This window comes from Cupressus sempervirens, chromosome 3, assembly GCF_028749045.1.
Source record: "Cupressus sempervirens isolate cs-2001-9-10 chromosome 3, ASM2874904v1, whole genome shotgun sequence".
Classification (NCBI taxonomy): domain Eukaryota; kingdom Viridiplantae; phylum Streptophyta; class Pinopsida; order Cupressales; family Cupressaceae; genus Cupressus; species Cupressus sempervirens.
In genome coordinates, this window is record NC_143120.1 from 466,929,240 (window position 1) to 466,938,552 (window position 9,313).

Below are 9,313 nucleotides of genomic sequence, written 5' to 3' on the forward strand. Positions count from 1 at the left end.
ACTAGAGGCTTCGACCTTTCTAATAATTAATACACACTCTAGAAGCTTCTCCCTTGTAATACAATAATTAATTAAATTAATTAAATATAAAGTCACCTTTTAATATTTAATTTTAATTTATTTAATAACTTTATAAGAAATTAATTTTATTTCCTCTTATGCTCCACTTAGACTTTGGAGAACGTGAAGACTAAAAGATGGGGTCATTAAAACTATATACACAAACAGGAACAAGTTCAAGAAAGGGAAAGATATAAAATTTATCATTCTTGTTAATTTGTTAGCCTCTAAAACTAAATCAAGAAATTCAAAAAGATGAAGTTTAGTGTGATACACAATTTCAAATTAATCATGTTTACCTTTTAATTTCAATCAAACTACACAAACAACACTTGAAAAAAGAAATATATATAATACATTTGGAGTGTACAGACAAGCTCAGATTCATTTTCAGCTTTGAATTTTTGACTCAAATCATCGATAAACATTTCATGAATGTTTTCTTTTCTACAAATCTCCCTTTGCCCTATTCTTTTCAAAAGAATGGCCTATGTGATCTTTCACAAAATGGGTGAGGGATCAACTATTTGATAAGTCATTCATGAATGTTTTCTTTTTATACAAATTTTCGCTTTGCCGTATTCTTTAAAAAGAAGGGCCAATGTCAAAAGAGCTCAATCTTGATCTCTGATAAATGGGTGCGTGAGGAGCTGAGAAGCAGTCCATCTCTTGCCAACATCTTTTTGCAGGCAGCACCCAATGAAGGTTTGAAACTCTGAAGAAGCAGTGGGAGGCAAAGTGGGCACATCTTCCAAAAAAATAGCACACAATAGTGTTAACCAATCAAGTGACTTCTCTTGTTCCAGCTGTACAAATGGAAAATGACCCACGTAACATCCCATCAATGTTACTCCCAAACTCCATACATCACCTTTACAGTAATCATCATCAGCATCATCACATCCAACTCCTTTCCGATAGGTCTGAGGGTCGAGTCTCTCGGGGCTCATATAAGCATATGTTCCTGCAGTGGATGAATTGCATGCAATCTCTGAAACAATTCCACTCATCCCAAAGTCTGCAATCTTGACATGAAATGGATTCAACTTGACCAACAAATTGGCAGGCTTGATGTCTCTGTGAACAATCTTTTCATTCTGTAGATATTTCAAACCCTCCAAAACATCTCTTCCAACTTTAGCCAAGAAAGACTCCGTCATTCTTTTGTTGAGCTGCTTGTGGAAGCTTTGTAGAGAGCCTCTGTCCATGTACTCCAGCAGAGATGGTGACATGAGGTATAGGAAAGAATGAAATGTAGTAATTAGTTAGGAGAGAGGGAGACACATGAGGTTAAACAAGAGCATAGATGGTGACAATAGAGTAGGGGAGATTATTCCATAGGGTGATTAGGGCAAAAGAGAGAATCATAGAAGGGAGTTACCATGAGAGAAATGAGGTCTAGAGAGAGAGGGTATATAGGGAGAACTAGTGATGACAGGAGGGAGGGGTGAGAGTAAAAGAGAGTACTTAGAGGGAGAAAGATAATATAGAGAATGAGGATGAGAACATAGATAAGGTATAATGAATACAAAATAAGTTATTGGACATAAAAATCATCAACAAATATTTCTCTATTTCTTCCTTGTGGGCATGACACCCCTACTAGCTTATATATATTCTACAATATTTATAGGGAAGTTGAGATTTCTAGAGGCTTTAATTTAATAATTGATAAAAGAACTATATACTCTAAAAATTAAAGCCTTGATAACTCTCGGCTTTGTATATATATAAGCTAGTTGTAATTTAGGGAAAAATAGAAAGGGCCCATGTTTTGCGTAGTATCTTTTATATCTTTTTTTAAAAAGTAATGGATGTTTTTAGTGCATTAGAATTTGAATCTTGTTTCTAACCATTATTTTTGGAAAACAAGTTTCTTTTAAATGTGGTAGAATATTTCCCCCCTTACTGATTGATAAGTACTATTTCTTTTCTCTTCCTTAGGATGTGAACCACCTAAGGTTATCATGAGATCAAGCTGACACGGTTGATTTCTTGGGAGTTGTAAACTATGTTGAAGATAAGATTGATGATTTGGATCATTAAATTCAAGGAGAGGATTACGTAAAGACCTAACAAATGGATTCTAGAGAAGTTTCTAGAGGATGATCAAGAAGATGGATAGATGCAATGAATCGAATTGAACCTGATCGTAAACACTAAGATCTACAGTGGCGATGGAAAATGATAAAGAAAGAATTGTATATTTAAAGAGATACAGTGTTGAACAAATTATTGGTCAAAGAGTGCAAGTATCTACAAGAGGCACATATAGACAAAGGTGGATTAGAAATGCACAAGTGCGTGAGTGAATGAAAAGCTAAAGGAGAAAGCTTGCAAAGATGATGTTGATATTGATCAGTGAATATGAGAAAAAGTCTTAAGTATTGTTGAAAAGAGTGGATTGATTGGTTTACGGGTTTCCAAGCAAGTCAAGATCAGAGCTTTTAATGGAAGGCTTATTAGTAAAGTCAGCATAAGGACCGAACAGAGATTTGAAGCTACAAAAGTGATTTGTAATCACACAAATCAAACCTACTATTTTCTTTATAATCATTGTAAACATTTTCTATTGAAATCCTTTTAACTAAGGTTGACCTACAATCATTTGAAAAATTAACAGTCTGTGTAAATCCTTTAACTAGGTGACATTCCAAATGGAATGATCAAAGTTCTCTGACAAAGCCACTTCTAACTGGATGATTAAATCCTTTAACAAGGTCACATTTAACAATGTGTTTTTTTAACCTTTAACAAGATTAGCTCCTAACAGGGCTCACTTTAAAAGAGTGAAAATTAGTGACATGTTGCTGGTGGTTTTTCCCAAATTGGGTTTCCACGTAAAATCCTAGTGTCAAATGTGTGTTGATTACTTTATATGTTTTACATTTGATAATGTTTTCATTATACAATTTAACTTAAATATTGAAGTTAGTTTTACAACAGAGACCAAGAAACAACAAGACAAGCAGAACAGTGACTGTTTGTGTTTAATTGTTCAAGTGGTACTTAAAGACCTTTAGTAACTAATTCACCCTACCCACTCTCAATTATTCAGGTAAAAGCACAAACCTATGTCACCTTTTATAAAGAAACGTGATATCAGAATGTGAAAGTTCAACATTAATGACAAGAAAAATTGTATTTGTGTTTAAAATATGAAGATGATGTAAACTGATGAAATGTGTAGAATTGGATGAATTTTATGCCTATAATTTTTATAATTTTTTTGAGTAAGAGTTTATTCATTTTATTTTATTTTGAAGTCCCTTTTTTTAACTATAAAAAATATAAGGTGTAGTTCTCATCAAACAAGTATATGCAAATCATCTTTTTTTGTGCTGATTTGAAAATATCTTATAGATCACATGTATAGCTAGTGAACAAAAAAAGAAATAATTATTTTTGATGTATATTTTCTTTGTTATAAGTACTCAAGTTCGACCTTATCAGAATCCAACAGTTTTTTCCTCCTGTCAAAACTTCCCTATCAAATCTATACCTTCTTGAAAAAAAATTACATATTCGTGAAGAGGATTCTCTCCTCTAGAGATAAATATAATATTTTAATTTTTTTGATATGATTTACTATTTTTTTTCCTTTTTTGAGGGAGCATCTTCTAAATTGTTGAAATATCGACTTATAATATTTTGAGATTGTAACATATTATAACTAATCAAAACACTCAAAAAATTAAATAATGATGATATTGAGTCTGAGATCTATAAAAGGGTATTTTTAGTTTTTGAAAAAAATTGAGTTTTGATAGAGAAATGAGATTTGACCAGAACAGGTTTTTGGTATCACAAATAGTGACACAGATCTGTGCTTTTACCCATTCTAAACATTTCTAACATATAGAACCATGCCAAATTAAATACCAGGCATCGCTTGAAGAACAATGTAGGAAAATAACACCCAAGAAGATGAAGCATAATGACTTCCAGATGTCATGTATATGATTTTGCACACTTAGGGTAATGATCCATGATATGTTCACCATATGAAGGTAAGCCCATGGAATCTAGAAACAACAAAACAAGAGTTTTCCAATATAAACTGTCGGATAGGTAACCGTAAAATAATAAAACAAAAAAAAATGGGTGATGAAAGATTTCCAATAGCCCAAGGATGCTCCTGCATCAAACACCCAAGGTGAGAAAAAAATGTTCCAAAAGGAATTAGGAACATCTGAAAGAATTCAAAACATAAACTCCGTGCTCGTTCTTAATCCACAAATCTTCTTCATCAATCAACACAAAAGTGTGTCCAAACTCACTTCTACAATCAACTATATCATGAGAAATCTCAAATACACTACTTCTACAATAACTACTACTATCAAATGAATCACTCTTATTGCATGCCTTCATCTAAATAGAAATTTTATTTGTTCCATTTATGTTCATAATCTCAAGATCAGATAACTTTTTGTCAATAGTAGGAAAATCAACTCTATTTTCTAATGTCTTCAAACTAAAAGTCCTAAAAATAATCAAGTTCTTCTCTTTGATAACTTCTTCATCATTTAAAGGAATCAAAAAAAATATCTTACCATCCTTTTCAAATGTAATTGTATTCTTTTTGTAATCACATATAACTCCCTTATCAAATTGCCAAGCGCTTCCAAGTAAAATATAACAAGCACTCATGTCTACTATATCACATTAAACTTCATCCTTAAAAGGTCCAATACTAAAATTAACAAGACATTGTTCTCTAACTTGCGCCCAATGATCATCTTGAAACTAGCTGATACCACAAGGAGTAGGAGGTTTGAATATTTTCAAACCAAGTTTCCTAACCATTTCTTTAGAAATAATATTATTAGTACTACCTTCATCCATAATTAATTTATATCATTTACCTCCATACTTACAAATAGTTTAGAATAAGCTCCTTCTGTCATGTCCCCTTTTCAAATAATTAAAAATAATAACTTTTGCTAAGGCAAGCTAGCTCAAAAAGTGAAGTTTCGAAAAAAGGGGCTAATCTTTGGAAACCAATGGACTAATAAGTAAAAATTATTATTAAAATATGTATTATTGACCCCTCTTGGTCATGAGTTAGGGTTATTCCCTCTTTTAAAGGGATTTGGAGGCATTTCGGGCTCATTCTAGAACTTGATTTTTGCTCATTGCTTTGTTGTTCTTCAGAGGCTGCCAAACCTGTGGAGAAGGAGACCCAAGGATAGGAGTTTGCAAGTTTCTAGGTAGGCTAAGGATAGGATTTTGAGGCCATTCCATGTGAAAGCTCATGCAGAGTTTACCCTTGTGCTGAACAGTGCAAATTTGTGAGTTTTCAGGTGTGTTTATTATAAGAGTTTGGTGTTTTCAATTGAGTATTTTATATCAGTTTGGTTTTCTATTGTATTGTAGAAATTTAAATATAGGTATTGGGTCATGGTTATACTTTTGTAATAGATTATTAGTGTTTTGTGGTATTTTCGAGCTATTTTGTGTTATTTTCGGGAGCTCGATGAGCATTGTTTTTGTCCTCCATTTGGGAGCTGTTATGTAAACTCTATATACATCTAGAAGTGTCATTTTGTGGGCCATTATGTTGGAATTTTTTTTGTAAAAATGTCTACTTTCAGATTTATTAATAATATGTGAAGCTGTGAAGTTTTTGGCACTATTTCGGGCATAACTAATTTGGGTTTTATTGAGAAATTGGTTGATCTTTTGAAATGTTGGTTGTTTGATTTTAAAATCTAATTAGAGGCTTTAAATATCATATAAAATTAGCAACGAGACATTTCACCTTCTTTGTACTGGTTCAACATCATGATTAGCAAACATGATTCTCCTCATTAAAAGAGATTGTCCAACTTTTGGTGAAGCCAAATCAACATCAGAAGATTCCACTTTCTATTCTTCTTTTACTACTAAGTTTTTTTTGTCAACTTTCACATTAGGACATTCGAAGGCTTGGTGTCCATCCTTACCACATTTGAAACAAGCACCTCTGAAAATAAATTTTTTTCAAGAACAAGTTTCTTACCCTTGTCAATTTTAGTAACTTGCTTACCTTTCTTTCTTCCTAACTTTTCTTCATCTTTCAATGGTGATGGGCCATCGATAGGGTCTTGATCTATGCGCACATGTCAAGTCCAGAATGTTGTGTATAGAATGATTGATTGACCAGCATCACACTGATAAGAATCTTCAACTGAACTAAGTTTCAACATACTCAATCTTCAGCTGAACTCTTTTCTTACTAAATCAATAAAAAATAATTAAATTAAACTAAATTAAAAATTCATTAATAGTAAAAAATATTTATTTAACACAACTTATTTTCATTTATCTAAATTATTTTATTTCATTTAATTTAAAACGTCACCATATATAATAATAATAAAATATTTAAAACAATTCATTTTCATTTATCTAAATTATTCTATTTCATTTAAAACATCATCCCACGTAAAAATTCTTACATAATATAAACATTATGATTATTATTATTTAAAAAAAAAACCATTAATATTCTAAGGAAGTGCGTTGCATGGAGGACAAAAGAAGAAAAGAACGGATAAAAAGAAAATACAGTTCCATTTTCCATTTCTCTCTCTCACTTTGTCTCCATAAAAAATAGAAAAAGGCGGGAAAAAACTAAAATACATAGAAAATTAGGCTTTTAAAATATTTAATTTGTCTTGCATGTTACTGAATCTGACACTTCAAAATATTTAAATGTGCAAATATATATATCAAAAAGTTACGGTCGTAACTTGATATAGCAGTTAGCACTACTGGTAGTAGCCTCACAAAATATAAATACAATTATTAGTGAAATGTTAATCGGCTATGACACCGTTTTGTTAATTAAGGAAGTAAACTGTATACACAAACAGAACAAGTTCAAGAAAGGGAAAGACATAAAATTTATTATTCTTGTTAATTTGTTAACCTTGAAAAATAAATCAAGAAATGCAAAAAGATGAAGCTTAGTGTGATACACAAGTTCAAATTAATTACGTTTACCTTAGAACTTCAATCAAACAACACAAACAATTTGAAAAAAGAAATATACATAATACATTTGGAATTTATAGACAAGCTTGAATTCATTTTCACTTTGAATTTTTGACTCAATCATTGATAAACATTTCATGAATGTTTTCTTTTATACAAATCTCCCTTTGCCCTATTCTTTTCAAAAGAATGGCCTATGTGATCTTTCACAAATGGGTGAGGGATCAACTATTTGATAAGTCATTCATGAATGTTTTCTTTTTCTACAAATTTTCCCTTTGCCCTATTCTTTAAAAAGAAGGGCCAATGTAAAAAGAGCTCAATCTTGATCTCTGATAAATGGGTGAGTGAGGACCTGAGAAGCAGTCCATCTGTTGCGAACATCCTTTTGCAGGTAGCATCCAATGAAGCTTTGAAACTGTGAAGAAGCAGTGGGAGGCAAAGTGGGCACATCTTCCAAACAAATAGCACACAAGAGTGTAGCCCAATCAAGTGACTTCTCTTGTTCCAGCTGTACAAATGGAAAATGACCCACGTAACATTCCATCAATGTTACTCCCAAACTCCATACATCACCTTCTTAATAATAATCATCAGCATCATCACAACCAACTCCTTTCCAATAGGTCTGAAGGTCGAATCTCTCGGGGCTCATAAAGCATATGTTCCAGCACTAGATGAATTGCATGCACATATTTCACACCCTCCAAAGCATCTCTTCCAACTTTAGCCAAGAAAGACTCCGACATTCTTTTGTTGAGCTGCTTGTGGAAGCTTTGTAGAGAGCCTTCGTCCATGTACTTCAGCAGATATTTCACATTCCCACCTTCTTCAAATGCTCCATGGAATTCCACTATCCAGGGAGAATGCATCTTCTTCATAATCTCCACCTCTCTCATGATCTTGTCATCTTCATTTTAATGAAGCCTGACTACTTTGAGAGCATAGTAAGAGCTCGATTTTGGGCTGAGCACTTTGTACACACTGCCCTCACTTCCTTTCCCAAGACTTCCCTTCACCTCCAAATCACACAAACCTTTGATATTCTTCACTGGATTTGGCAAAGATAGGCAATTATTTCTTGTTGGATTACTTGAGATTAATGCAACTGTTGGAATGTTCAATCTGAGCTTCTTTCTTATAACACCATTGTTGTGATCAACTCTATTCTAATGCACTGCTTTCCCAGGAAAAAGAATGAATTAGAGTCTGGTATGAGAGTAGCCACACCCATTTCTGCTCCAAACAACATATAATACTCCACTTCTCACTTGAAACCTTTGCAAGTACAAATATGGAAACACCGTGTAATTAAAATGTGAGCGCATTTATTATATATGACTGGAAACTCTATGCAACAATATATCGAACCTACGTAGTAATATTAGATTTGAAAAAAAACAAGCAGCTAAACAACTAGAACCGCATGATGTGTTTGGAACTATTTGAAAAAACAACTAAGAGTTTGTTAACGTTGAAAGAAAAGTGGTGGAAAGAAAAGCGGTGGGAAAAAAAGCGGCGGTTCAATTCAGGCAAAAAATTATCATTGCATTCTCGATATATAGTAGGTTGATATTGATTCAATTATAAACACATTCTCTTACAGGACCATCCAAAGATGAGATGAGGGAATTATAAACCTTCAATCCACACTGAAAACAACCCTTATGACTCTTACAACAAACTCAAATCTAGCACCAATGAATCATGTCTAGGAACCAATATTTCTCAATCAGACAATGAGAACAAATGGCATGGACAACATATGAGGTGTAAAACATTATTCAAGCATGAAATATGACCATAAATATCCTCAACTACCTAATGTGTGAAGGATTTACTTTCCATTTGCATGTCGTTGTCCAAACATAGAGCAAGGTCGCATCTATGTGAGCATGGCTTCCTACTTAGAGATGTCATAAAGTCACGCCAATATACTATAGCATTTCCCAAGCAAAGCACAACCTTGCCCAAACATTCTTAAGTAGAATTTGGTTCATTTTGGGTCAATTTTGGATAACATGGGGTTGTCTAAGCATGGCCCAAGGTTACCCAAATTTATTAATTACGGTTTAATTTAAGTCCAAAAAGAATGTTCTTACATTCATGAACATTACCAAAATTGGATAACTATGTGAAATTAATTTTAGTTCTATCAATATTAGGATCCAATAATGAGTTTGTCTAGTCCAATCCATAAACATGAGCATGATCCAATTTGATTACAAAGCATTCCTAGGTTCATACAAGAATATTATAATTGCAAGAAGAG

General features: G+C 32.7%; 1 pseudogene; it reads right to left on the minus strand.

Annotated features, from left to right (window-relative positions):
• Positions 1-674: 674 nt before the first annotated feature.
• On the minus strand, positions 675-8,275 carry LOC149567148 (mitogen-activated protein kinase kinase 5 pseudogene; annotated as a pseudogene).
• Positions 8,276-9,313: the final 1,038 nt, after the last annotated feature.